The sequence below is a fragment of the Lissotriton helveticus genome, chromosome 6, assembly GCF_964261635.1.
Source record: "Lissotriton helveticus chromosome 6, aLisHel1.1, whole genome shotgun sequence".
In the NCBI taxonomy this organism is placed as follows: domain Eukaryota; kingdom Metazoa; phylum Chordata; class Amphibia; order Caudata; family Salamandridae; genus Lissotriton; species Lissotriton helveticus.
Window position 1 is genome coordinate 914,366,343 of NC_136067.1, and position 12,977 is coordinate 914,379,319.

Sequence of the window (12,977 nt, forward strand, 5' to 3'; positions counted from 1 at the left end):
TGTTCTGGTGGACATCACCACTGATGGTCTGCCGATGGGTGTGTTTATGGCGTCACGCCCATGGAAATCCGCACCAAGGTAGGGCCCTTGTATAGGAGGGGCCGGATGCAGAATGCTGGACTAAAGAGGGGTACCGGAACCATGATGCAGGCATTCGGGTACCACCCCAATGTTCTACTGGTGTGTGTGTCATTCATTCCTATTAGTGGTGTGGTCACATAATTGGGGCCTGATCGAGCACGCAACAAGCTGGCGACGGGGAATGGTCGACCCTACACGTAGATTCAGCGCTGTGCCCTGCGCTCGACACGTGCCTGCAGTGCTGTCCCCTGAGCTTGATGTCATCGACTTCTGCCCCGGGTGCTTCCTGGGCGTTTGAAATTGCCGGCCTCCGCCCTGTGTTGTTCATGGAGGGGGTGACGTCGTCGAGCCAGGCCAGGTGAGGTCGTGGCCGCACGCCGCATTCCTTCAGCCCAGATGTGCTTGCTGCCTCTCATTCATGGAGATCGAGCCCCTGAAAGGGCTCGCTGAAGCCCCACCCCTTCCAATGCGCTGAGCGTTTTTCACCTTTCTCTCTTCTGGAAGGAGCGTGCCTGTGCTAGCGCACTGCTGGCACCGTGAGGAGGTGGCTCCAGGCAAGTCCCTGCACATGTGCACTGCCATCTCGGCATGTGCTGTTTTGGTTTGATTTTTCCTCTTGAACTAAGGGGGGGTACTCCTGCCATCATCACCCAGGGCAGGTTTACAAAACCTGAGGAAACAAATAGGAGACACTTTTGGAGGGACACATCATAAAGGGCAGGCAGACAGACACCAGCGGGGAAAGGAAGAGTCGAGGGGGTTTCTCCTTTGAAACCCGATCACAGCCAAACTGTTCTACACCTGCCTAGTTTACCACAGACCCCTCAGCATCCACAGGAAGTTCGCACAATTGTCACGATACCGCCCATTGAACCATTCCTGATAGATGGTCCGCCGTCCGTGCAAGTGGCCAAGTGGAAAGATTGGTTGTACCGGCTGGAGACATACTTTGCGGCAGTGGGTCTGGAAGCTGAACAACAATGCCCCATGCTGCTACACCTTGGTGGTGCTGCCATACACAAGCTGGGAAGGTCAGTGACGGAGGCAGGCTCACCCCACACGTAAGCCACGCTAAAGGCAGCCCTGACGGCGCATTTTGAGCCGCTTGCTAACCCTGATTATGAGCGCTTCCTACTGAGACAGGCGAGGCAGCTTCCGGAAGAGTCAGTTTACAGTTTTTACACCAGGGTCCGAGAACTGGCGAGCACGCTGCCAGATGCTAATGAGGAGATACAAGCACAATTTATCCAGGGATGTGCATTCACAAAACTAAGAGAATGGATACTTCAGGTCCCAGGGATGTCCATGCGGATATATTAATGAATGGGAGGTCCAAGTAGCTATCAAAGGTGCGAGAGGCGAACATGGAGGCAGCGCAACAACGCCAGGTAAAGACGGAGCAAGTTAATGCCATAGCCCCTGGAAATTCAGCTAAGAAGTCAGAGCGCAGCAAACCACCATCTACTGCCAGAACCTGCTATGGTTGTGAAGGGCCGTTCCCCCACCAAGGACCATGCCAAGCCCAAGGAAAGAAGTGTTCAGCATACAACAAACGCCATCATTTTGCAACAGTATGCCGCACTACGTCATGAAGGAGACCCCGGAACAGACATGTAAACGTCATGGACACTTCGCAAACCATGGAAGACGAAAAGGACATGGATGACAATGAAGTCGAGGGAGCTATGCACGTAATCCACGCCATGCAACCATACGGATGTCCAAAACGGTGAATCCCGAAGTGCAGCGTTCTGGTTGCCGGACACCCTATTCAGGTACTCATGGATACAGGGGCATCTATTAACATCATGGTGAGATCCCTTTTACAGACTCTCCCTGCATCACCGTCTCTTAGGCAAACATCGACCCAAGTGTTCGCTTACGGGTCTACTGGCTCTTTTCCCCTGGCTGGAGTTTTCACCACTGACATCTCTCATACCTCTCGCTCCACTCGAACCAAGGTCTATGTTACCCAGGGAGGGTCTGAAATGCTGTTAAGCTGCCGAACAGCTGAACATCTACAACTGGTGGCGTTCGCCTTCACAATTCACCAAGAGAGTGTGGAATTACTTTTGGACGAATTTAAGCTCCTGTCAGAAGGGGTCGGATGTCTAAAGGATCATATGGTCCGGCTACACGTGGGTAACACTATTCAACCAGTGGCCCTCAAGCATAGAAGAGTAGCATTTCATCTATGGCCAAAAGTGGAACAAGAGCTGAAGAAGCTAGACCAGGAGGACATCATCGAGTGAGTCAAGGGACCGACTCCCTGGGTATCACCCATCGTTGTGGCAAGGAAGCCCAAGCAACCAGGTGAGGTGAGGATCTGCGTTGATATGAGGCTACCAAATCATTCCATAAAGAGAGAGCATAATCTGACTCCCACCGTTGATGACATCTTGGCCGAGGTAAGCGAGTATTGTTGTTTTTCCAAAATGGACCTACGAGCCAGATACCACCAACTCCTGCTGGATCCAAAGTCGAGGGCCATAGCTACATTTTTGACACACACGTGGCTTCGAAGGTACAAGCGACTTAGCTTCGGAGTCTCCAGTTCCTGCTGAGTTTTTTCAAGACACCATTCAAGAGTTTCTGGCTGGCATAAATGGGGTTCTCCATGTCAGCAATGATATACTTGTGCACGCCCCTTCCCTAGAAGAATGCTTAGACCGCCTGAGAGATGTCTTCCAGTGGTTGTGAGACAGTGGTCTCACCCTTCATTGAGAGAAATGCGCTTTTCTCCAGAAGGAGATAGCCTTTTTCGGATATCGTTTCTCTCAACACAGAGTATCCCCTGACCCGGCTGTAGTTCATGACATTCAGACGGCTCTGGCCCCCAGCTCTGTGACCAGAGTGTGGAGTTTTCTTGGAATGGTGACATACTGTTGGCGGTTCATCCGAAACATGACCGGTCTCACCGCTCCCCTGAGGGAACTCACGAAGACCACCACCAACTAAAATGGGGCCCCAGCCAAGAGAAAGCATTTCATGACACGAAGAACGCCTTGTCAGCTGACACCTCTTAAGTGTACTTTGACCCAGCCAAAGAATCGGAACTGTCAGTTGATGCCAGTTTCATTGGTCGAGGGGCAGTGCTGTCGCAAAAACAGGAGGATGGGGAGTGGGCGCCTGTGTCCTATGCAAGCCGTGCCCTGACACACACCGAGCAAAGATACTCACAAATAGAAAAGGAAGCAATTGCTGTTCACTGGGGGTGCCGACATTTCCATTTATATCTCTATGGGCAACCGTTCATAGTGCACATGGACCATAAACCTTTGATCCCACTGTTCATGGGATCCCCCTCAAAACCTCCACCAAGGATTGAATAGTGGATCCTCCAATTACAGAAATATCACTTCCAAGTGGTGTATCGGCCAGGTGCACAGAACCCTGCCAACTTCCTGTCGAGACACGCCAGGCCAGCTACGGAGGAAGAGGCATCCATGGTGGAGGAAGTAGAATACTACATAAGGTGGATAGTGGAGCGAACCCGCCCCAGCCCATTTCGCTCAAGGAGATCGTGAGGGCCACAAAAGATGATGAGTGTTTACAGATGGCCATCCCTGCAGTGACATCAGGGAGGTGGCATCTGTTACTAGACAGGCTTCCCAGTATGACGGAAGAAGCTCACACCACGCTGAGTGTACTACACAAGGTCAGAGGAGACCTAGCAGTATCCACTGAAGGATGCCTAATCAGAGGATCCTGTCAGGTAATTCTCCGGATTTTGCAACAACGAATGGTCGATCTAGCACACATAGCGCACCAAGGAATTGCAAAAACTAAGTCCCGTCTGTGCTGTAAAGTATGGTTTCTGAGCCTCGACGACCTCGTAGAGCAAACTGTTTGTGACTGTGCTTTCTGTCAGGTGACTGGCCCAGCCGAGCCTCCAGCACCGATTATCACTAAAGGTATACCACCACATCTGTGGCACCGGGCGAGTGTGGATTTCAGGAGTCTCTCAGACAGGAGACACATGTTGGTGGTGTTCGATGACTTCTCAAAATATCTGGAGGTGGAGATCCTAGAGTCAACAACGGCGAGCAAAACCATACCGCTATTGGAAAAGATAATGATCACTCATGGACTCCTGAAAGAGTTACGAACATACAATGGTCCTCCCTTCTCTAGCCATGAAGTGACAGAATACCTGCAGTCAAGAGGGGTGTGGCATTTGGAAAATCACACCAAGGTGGCCTCAAGCCAATAGAGAAGCTGATTGTTTCATGTGCACGCTAAATAAAGTTCTTCGGATAGCTTTGGCTCGTGGCCAGAACCTGGAGTGTGCCCTATACACTTTTCTACGAGAGTACCGACTCCTCACTCTACTACTCAAGTCAGCCCTGGATCACTCTGCATCCGAAGAGTATGGTGGGAGGTGTCATTCCCCAGGTGAATCAACCATCCGATCTACAGCAGCAAGTATCGGAAAGGTTAGGCCAGTGACGAATTCGGAATGAACGCATGTCTAGAGCCCGCACAGCCAAGGAAAGACAACTGGTAGTAGGAGATCTGGCCAAAGTCAAAAATCGTAATCCACGAGGAAAATTCACACTTCCTTTTGAATTAGATACCTGGACTGTTCAGGCTATCAAATAAACTATGGTAACTGCTGGGAGGGCCAGGGAGACCATTACGTGGATCGTTTCCTGGTTCAAGAGGTACAGACTTCCAGAGAGCTCAGACATTGGGGTACCATTTGAAACAGAAGACATGGACACAGAGTCTCCCTTCTCCCCTGCCAGAGGAGACCTGGTGGCTGCCCGGAACCCAGGAACTGCACCACATCCTTTGCTGGGGCCGGAGCACCAGAGTGGTCCTGAAGAATGCCAGAAGCCCCGAATGAGCCGTGGATTCGAGGGTCTGGACCGGGAGAGCCATCACAGGAGTGAGAGGTACCACCTCAGACCTAAGCCAGAAGCCTCTTCCCGTCAGAGGGATTATGTACTGATATAATGCTAAATTTCTGAGAACATGTTTTTGATATCTCTCTCTCTCTCTCTCTCTCTCTCGCTCTCTCTCTCTCTCTCTCTCGCTCTCTCTCTCTCTCTCTCTCTCTCTCCCTCTCTCTCTCTCTCCCTCTCTCCCTCTCCCCCCCCCTTCCAAAGGAGGAATGTTATGTTCGGATGGACCTCACCACTGATAGTCTGCCGATAGTTGTGTTTCTGGGGTCACGTCCATGGAAATCCGAACCGTGTTAGTGCCTATGTAAAGGAGGGGCCGGGTGCAGAATGCTGGAATAAAGAGGGGTACCGAAACCTGATGCAGGTATTCGAGTAGCACCGCAATGTTCTACTGGTGTGTGTGTGTCATTCATTCCTATTAGTGGCGTGCTCACATAATTGGGGCCTGTTCGAGCACCCAACAGACAGTATTTAGTTGAGTCCGCCGTTGTGGTTTGTGGTTAAGTAACTTTGGCGGGGACCAACATCTTCCTTTCCTGTTGAATCAAGTCAAGACGCCAGCCTCATGGAACAAGACCACTGCTTCCGTACAGTGTAGGGAAGGTAATATGGAAATTGATGGATTGAATTAATGGTTGTAAAATAAAAGTTGCAGAGTTGCCAAGAAAGGTGGCTTATTTGAGTCCAAAGGGGAATTGGGCCTATGTGCTCATGCGAAGTATAATCTAGATTTCCTATTTGGACAAATTTCAGCAGCAGGGGCAGACGTTGTCACTGCATGAGGGCGAATACCGTACTTCATTCAAATCGAGTGAGTGCAGCAATATCAGAGCTGCAAATAACATTTACAAGTTAAAACATGAGACACTGTTCATTTCCACCAGGTGGCAGCAGAGAATTAATTTTGGGTCATAGCAGTCTCTTAAGGTGCAGTAATCGGTCAAAGTGACGATTTGAGACGATAGTGGACTGTAAATACAGAGTTCAGATTAAGAAGCTCGTAATTGAATTGGATGCCAGGTGTTCGTATGCATCTGTTTAAATTGCACCCTTCATAGATACGTGCAATTGAGAGGGCTCTCCTACCAACATGTCTGCAGGAAATGACCGATGAGAGATAGTTCTAAGACCACGGGTTGTTCCAGCGTGCCTCGGCTTCATTCGACTGCTGTTATTTTATTTGAAACGATGCGTGCGTTCCAATTGGTTTAGCCTGCGCTTCATGGCGTCTGTATTTGAGATAATTACAGCTCATCTGGGTAGGATTCGGATGAATCTGCATGGTTGTCGGTTAAATAAAGCATTGGTCTTCCTGTCTTCCTAACGGTATGTGGTCAGTGCTCTGTCCATATGTACTGTTGGATGCTGTGTGTTGTTTCTTAGTGGAAGGTTGGGTGGTGCACGTCAAAATCTTTGTACCGACCGGATCTGCCGGGCACAGGTCTTATAGCTTAGTCAAGTGCTGTGCTCTGTGTTTCGTCTATTATTATGAGTGCGCTCCTGAGCTCACTGATATCCAACGGGACTGCTTCTGGAGTTGATTTTGGGTCAAACCTACAAACCAGTGCAAGCTGTGTGGTTGCAAAGGCAGCTTACCAAGATCTTACATTGGTTTAAAGACCACCCGTCGCATACCGTTATAGCTGGCTTTATTGTCAATCTCAAATGCTTACTTCTTATTTGATGGCGTGCCTTGTCTATCCTGAGCTTGGTCCTCTCCTGAAGATCAGCCTCTTTGTTTGTGTCCTTCCACTGCTCACTTTAGGGAAGTACTATTTTAGTTTTTCTTAAGCACTCCACAAGTAAACGTGTTTTAGCAGATGCTTCCTTCATGTGGAATTGGAATTGGAATTGGAATTGGAAACGGATTTGTAGAGCGCGTAGCTACCCTAGGGCGTCCCAGCGCTGTCGATCGACCTATGTTTCCAGAGGGGGAGGAAGACTATGGGAAGAGCCATGTTTTGAGTTGTCTACGGAAGGCCAGTAGGTTGTGTTCTCTACGGATGGAGATTGGCAGGGAATTCCATAGCTTTGGGGCGTTGTATGAGAACAGTCTCCCTCCGGAACGGGTCTTATGTATTCTGGGGGTACTGGCCAGGGAGAGGGCGTCTGATCTCAGTTGCCTGTTGGACTGATGGGGTTTGACAAGAGAGCTCAGGATCGGTGGACCTCTGCCGTGCATTATCTTGTGTGAGATGCAGAGAGTCTTAAAGGTAATCCTTTGTTGAACTGGGAGCCAGTGCAGGCTTTTGAGGGCTGGTTTCGCTGAGCATTTTGACTTGGTCCCTGTTAGGATTCTGGCCGCGGCGTTTTGGGCGCATTGTAGTCTATGAATGACCGAGGCGGGGGCTCCCAAGTAAAGGGCGTTGCCATAGTCCAATCTGGAGTTTACTAGGCTCTGCATGAGCAGCTTCCTAGATTGGAAGGGGATTAGATGGAGAACCTTCCTAGCTGTTTTTATGAGGCCAATGCAGGTGCCTGCAGTTTTTCTGGCCTGAGATTTAAAGTTAAGGTCTTGGTCTAGCCAGATGCCAAGACTCTTGACTTCTGTTTTGGGGGTGGGAGGGGGACCCATACAGTCTGGCCAAATGAGGGATGGGGGGAATTTGCGAGGGTTTCCCAGGAAGAGAATCTCGGACTTCTCGCCGTTCAGTTTAAGGCGTGATTCGCACATCCACTGGAAGATGTTTTCCAGGCAGGCTGCCAGGTTGTCTAGGCTGTTATTAGATTGGTTGATAGACACCACTAATTGTGTGTCATCGGCATACATAACTGTTTTTATGCCAAATGGTGTTGTGATGTCTTCTAGCGGGGACATGTAAACGTTAAAAAGTGTGGGGCTCAGGGATGAGCCCTGGGGGACCCCACACTGAAGCGAGAGTGCTTTCGATTGGACAGTGCCGTCAGACACTTGGAAGGTTCTCCCTTCCAGGAAGGATTTGATCCAGGACAGGGCAGTGCCAGATACTCCTACCATGCTGAACCGATGGATAAGGATCGCATGGTCTACTGTGTCGAAGGCGGCACTCAGATCAAGGAGGATCACTGCCACTGATCCTCCTTGGTCTATGATGGTTCTTGCCTCCTTGACCACAGCAAGTAAGGCGGTGTCTGTTCCCTGTCCTGGTCTGAACCCCGTCTGGGAGTGGCGCAGCAGTTTGTTGGATTCTAGGAAGAGAGACAGTTGGTGGTTAACAATGCGCTCGGCCACTTTGCTGATGGCGGGGAGGAGAGAGATGGGTCTGAAGTTTGATGGTTCCAAGGGGTCGAGGTGAGGTTTTTTTAAGAGTGCCCTGACTGTGGCTTTTTTCCAGTTGTCTGGGACTATGCCCAGTGCCAGGGAGGCATTGATGAGACTAGTGAAGGGAGGGGCGACCAGTTTTAGTTTACTCATAGGAGCTGGGTCCGATGGAGCCCCACTCTTGACTGATTGTAGAGTGGACAGGAAAAGTTCTATGGTAATCTGAGCGAAGGTTTAGAGGCAGGGGGCCTCTGAACCGGAGAGGGGGGTGCCGGGGGGCGGGGGAGTGTTGGGTGGAGGGAGGGATTTGAGGATATTAAGAATTTTTGTAGAGAAGAACTCAGCTAGCTGGTTACATCTAGTGCCTGACGGGTCTGGCATAGGTAGGGGTTCTGGGGTTTTAGTAAGGAGACGTACTATGCGGTACGTTTCTTTGGCCGAGTTGGCTGCAGCTAGTATTTTTTGCTCGAAGAAGGATGTCTGGGTGTTTTTTATGCAGGTTTTATATTGTCTGAGAGCGGTCCTGTACTCGTTCTTGCTTTCAGTAGCCCAGTCTCTTCTCCAGAGACGTTCAAGCCTTTTGCATCTTTTCCTTAGTCCGCGCAGTTCCTGCGTGTACCAGGGGGACTTAAGAGTTCTCTTTTTACTGGGGAGGGGTTTGACTGGGAGGATGTTATCAAGGGATTGACTAATCCAGCCGCGGAGTTGGGTGTCAGCTCTGGAGGGGTCTGGGTCAAGACTCGGAGTGGTAGAGATGAGTACTTGAGTCCAAGAGGTTGTATCCAATTTTTGCCACGGACGGGCTGGTTCTTGCGGGGGATCTTTAGCCAGTGTTTCAGACGAAAGTAGGATCTTGAAAGGGATTACGAAGTGGTCTGACCAAGGGACAGGGAGGGGGGTGCTCACTACTAGACTCGACAAGTTGGTGAAAATTGGGTCTTGTAGGTGGCCCTTGGAGTGGGTGGGCAGATTACCTTTCAGGTGGAGGTTAAGGGAGGCTAGGTCTTTTTTTAAGTCTTCGGCGATGTTATCTGAGGGGTCGTCGAGATGGAGATTTAGATCTCCTAGGACCGTAAAGTTGGGATACAAGCAGGAAAGAGAGGAAGTGGACTCCAAAAGGGAGTTGCAGAAGAGTCTCATGTGCCTCTCCTTATGCCACTGGCCTTCTTTCTGGGTAAAATACCTAATGGATGAGCGTTTGCTTTTTTAGGTACTAATCACAATGGGACGATCAACATAAACAACATACACACTTGAATGTGGTGGAAGGGGGCCTATCTGCCTCCCTTCGCCTATCTACTTCAACAAGTTGTTTTTTAATTTCCCTTTAGGTTCTTTTATCAGTGTAAAACTTTCTGGCCCTTCCTCTATTTACGTTTCTGGGAAGCAATCCCCAAATCCTCCCAGAACCCCTTATCATTCCTATTTGCAACCACCTGTCATGATAATATGCCAACCAATCTGGAAACAATCGACTATACCCAGACTGTGAGCGTTGTCAAACAACCACCTTCTCTTTCGTTTTTCCCCCTTTTGGCTACAAATTGGTAGACCCTTATTTAGAAAAGCATGAATAATTGTACTCATCTGCATTTGGAGTATTTATGTTTTAACTTGTCTATCTGTCTTGTTTTTGTCCTTTTATTAAATACTCAATGCACCCTAAGAGTGCAACCTGTTGCTGGCAACTCCGATGGCGAAATGCAAGGCAGTCAGGGGCCTTAATGCATAGAAAGATAATGGAATCCTGTCCAACTTTTGGGTTGTAAAAGACATCCATTATCAGGGAGCAGACAGTCCATCAGAGCCATGTGTCTCAGTACTGCCGCACCTGTTGCACTAATGGTAGTTACACTCCTTGGAAATTCTTCTCCCTGAAAGCATGACACTTGAGAAAGGAGCGTTAGCACCCTGGAAAGCCACTCTCTGAGCACACAGCCAACACAATGCTATGAAGCCCCATACACTGCAAGCAGTGATCCACAATTATTTAAATCCATACCATGCTCACGTCTTACTCTTAATACATGCATGAGCAAAATTCTTCATTGTAGCTGAGTCATACCAGCCCTCTGAAATAAACCGGGCTCCACACTACATTGATAAATTAAAAAAAATATGTGCTCTTGTCAGGGAGCTTAATGGTGTACAAATGCAGACATCCATATATAATGGTCATAAGTAACCTTATCCTACATACCAGTCCCCTCTCTTCTTCTTTTGGTCTCTCGCTGCACCTCACCTCATCCATAAGCACCCATGCTCACACCTTTCTTTCCTTGGTAACCATCAGTAAATATGTTCCCCAGGATTTTGTACTTCTCATGTAAAGCAGTTGGTGGTCCTTCAACAGCATCTACTTTTTTCCCTCTTTCCAAGCTTCCTTCTCTTGCACCAGCATCAAGCTCTAAGAGGCTTTGTTTTTCCTTGTACCCAGCCATTATAGCACATGATGTAGAGATTTTGCAGGGCTTGTAAAAAGTGCAATAGGAAAGACATGTTATCACATTCACATCAAATCCAGTCACCCATGCATTTTCATATTGTGTGTAACCACCATATACACCTGACTAAAAATGCACAACTTGATGGACCTTCATACCTGCCTAAGCCTAGTATTCATTCAGCCATCTTTGTACCCTTGAGTGTAACACCAATTCCCTGCTGACAAATAACTTTGATAAGTGGATGTGCAAGTTGAACCATATTGAACACATTGTTGTGCTTGCAAATGGGGTCCCTAGACATCCGGTAGATTTCTTTCCTATTAATCATTAATTATTATAAAACTGAATGATTCTTAGGGTAGAGTGCTTCTCACTTTTAACATAACCTTTGGTCTACATAAAATAGGTGAGCTCATACAACACAAAACTCTTTCTTCGAAGAAAACATGTTTCACTTTGTATAGCTAATGAAGCCTAAGGATTTCCTGAGACTTTGTAATAATAGTACATTCACAATAGTGTTAAGTACATCTTTTCTTTTGCTCCACACCATTGTGCTTTATGTTTGCTGTTCACCTCTCCCTTTGTTATATTATAGTAGAACTAGCAGTGGTGGCACCTCCATTGGGGCATATGGGCGTCTCCCTCTTCCCCCACATTAATGCCTACAAAGGTAATTATTATTAATAATATTTTTAAATTAGTCGCGGCCCGTGGAAGAACTTCTGTGGGGCAGAAATGCGGGGCATTTTGTGATGCAGGGCGCGCAACCAAATTCTTTTTATTTATTTAATTGTTTACTTACCACCGATCAACCATATTCCGGTGTTTACTACCCCCTACCCTGCCCCTCCCCGCCCCGCCTTTCCGCTCCACGGAACTCCCTTCACGGGCCGCAACTGTTTTAAATGCTTTGTTCCATGCCCTGGCCATGGCATTCTTTCTGTTTCTTTGGATTTGCAAAGCAAAGTTCTAATCAATTTGCAAACATTTTGCTGTTTCTGTAATAAGAAATGTGCCAGACTGTTTGAACCAGGACAAACATGACAAAAACTTTATTTTTAATGTACTCAAATAATATGAAATGCAATTTCCCGCGTTTTCAAATATTGTTTAGACAAATCAGTTTGCACTGCTTTTTATTACATTGCATAAGTATAAAAAACAGTGTAAAACGTGTATGCTCTATTTTTTCTTAAAAGACTGCTCAAAGACCAGGATTATTTTCTTAAAATCCATACAACAAACATAAAATATGGTATAAGTAAAAATATCTGCCATGTATGTTTTAGAATGATTCTTCAGGTTCTTTTCCAATTTTTGTTCTGTGCAATTGTTTATATGTAACATTGATTGGGGCTAATCTTTTACTACAACAGCAACAAAATGTTGTTGACATATTCTTCCCACTTGTGCAATTTTCTGTGCTATGGCTCCAACAGTTCACTACATCATTAAGCACATTTCTATGGGACCTCTTTATCCATCAAAGAGTCCGATTTAGAGTTGGGCATAGGGTGCTCTATCACAGACGCAACAGAGTACCCTGCCTGCCAAACCCTCAGTCCACCTGCCTCATTTGGAGACGGGAAAACTTAGTATTCTGTCGACGGAGGCCCCGTTGGGTCCATTCATGGAATACTTCCTCCGACAGCCCAACAGAGTATGGCCAGTGGGAGGAAGGCCATTACATACTTCTCCCTATTTAGCGTGAATGGTGTAATGTATTTTTTTTTATCAGCGCGAGAGGCAGAAAAAAAATAAATGTCTCCCTCAACTTGGGAGGAATCTCCCAGGGTATGGGGATAGTTTTTTGGGGAGGTTTCAGAAACAAACTACCACTTTAAGAATTTGTTTCTGAAAAACAAAACCATTTTAAAAAGTTTGCCGAATGGCCATCAAAACCGACGGTGGTCGTTCCATCAAACTTTTTGCACATTGAAAGAAACCACCATGATGGTGGTTCCTTTCAGTGCACAGACATGACCTCCGGGCCATTTGTCAGGATAGCAGAGGTAATGTATCTGCTATCCTGGCAATGCTGTACCGTCTGTCGCACTCTAAATCAGGCCAAAAGTAATAGAAGCATGCAATGGTGAGTCCCTCATTTGTTTGGACGTCTTCCAAACAAAGGAACGCTCAATTTTGAATGTGCAGACCTATACAGAGTGCTATTTTCAACAGGGCAGTCCTAAAATAAAAAGAAATCCTTATTTGCTACAATCCCTGAAGCAAGAAAACAATATGTATACCTGTTTCATTATGTGTTCTTGCCTCTGTCATATATCTTTATCAGATCAC

The 12,977-nt window shown here is 47.5% G+C and overlaps 1 protein-coding gene across 1 annotated transcript in view; it reads right to left on the minus strand.

Moving 5' to 3' along the window:
- Window positions 1-12,977, minus strand: part of LAMA4 (laminin subunit alpha 4) — a 467,067-nt gene that overhangs the window by 151,001 nt on the left and 303,089 nt on the right. The window lies entirely within an intron of this gene.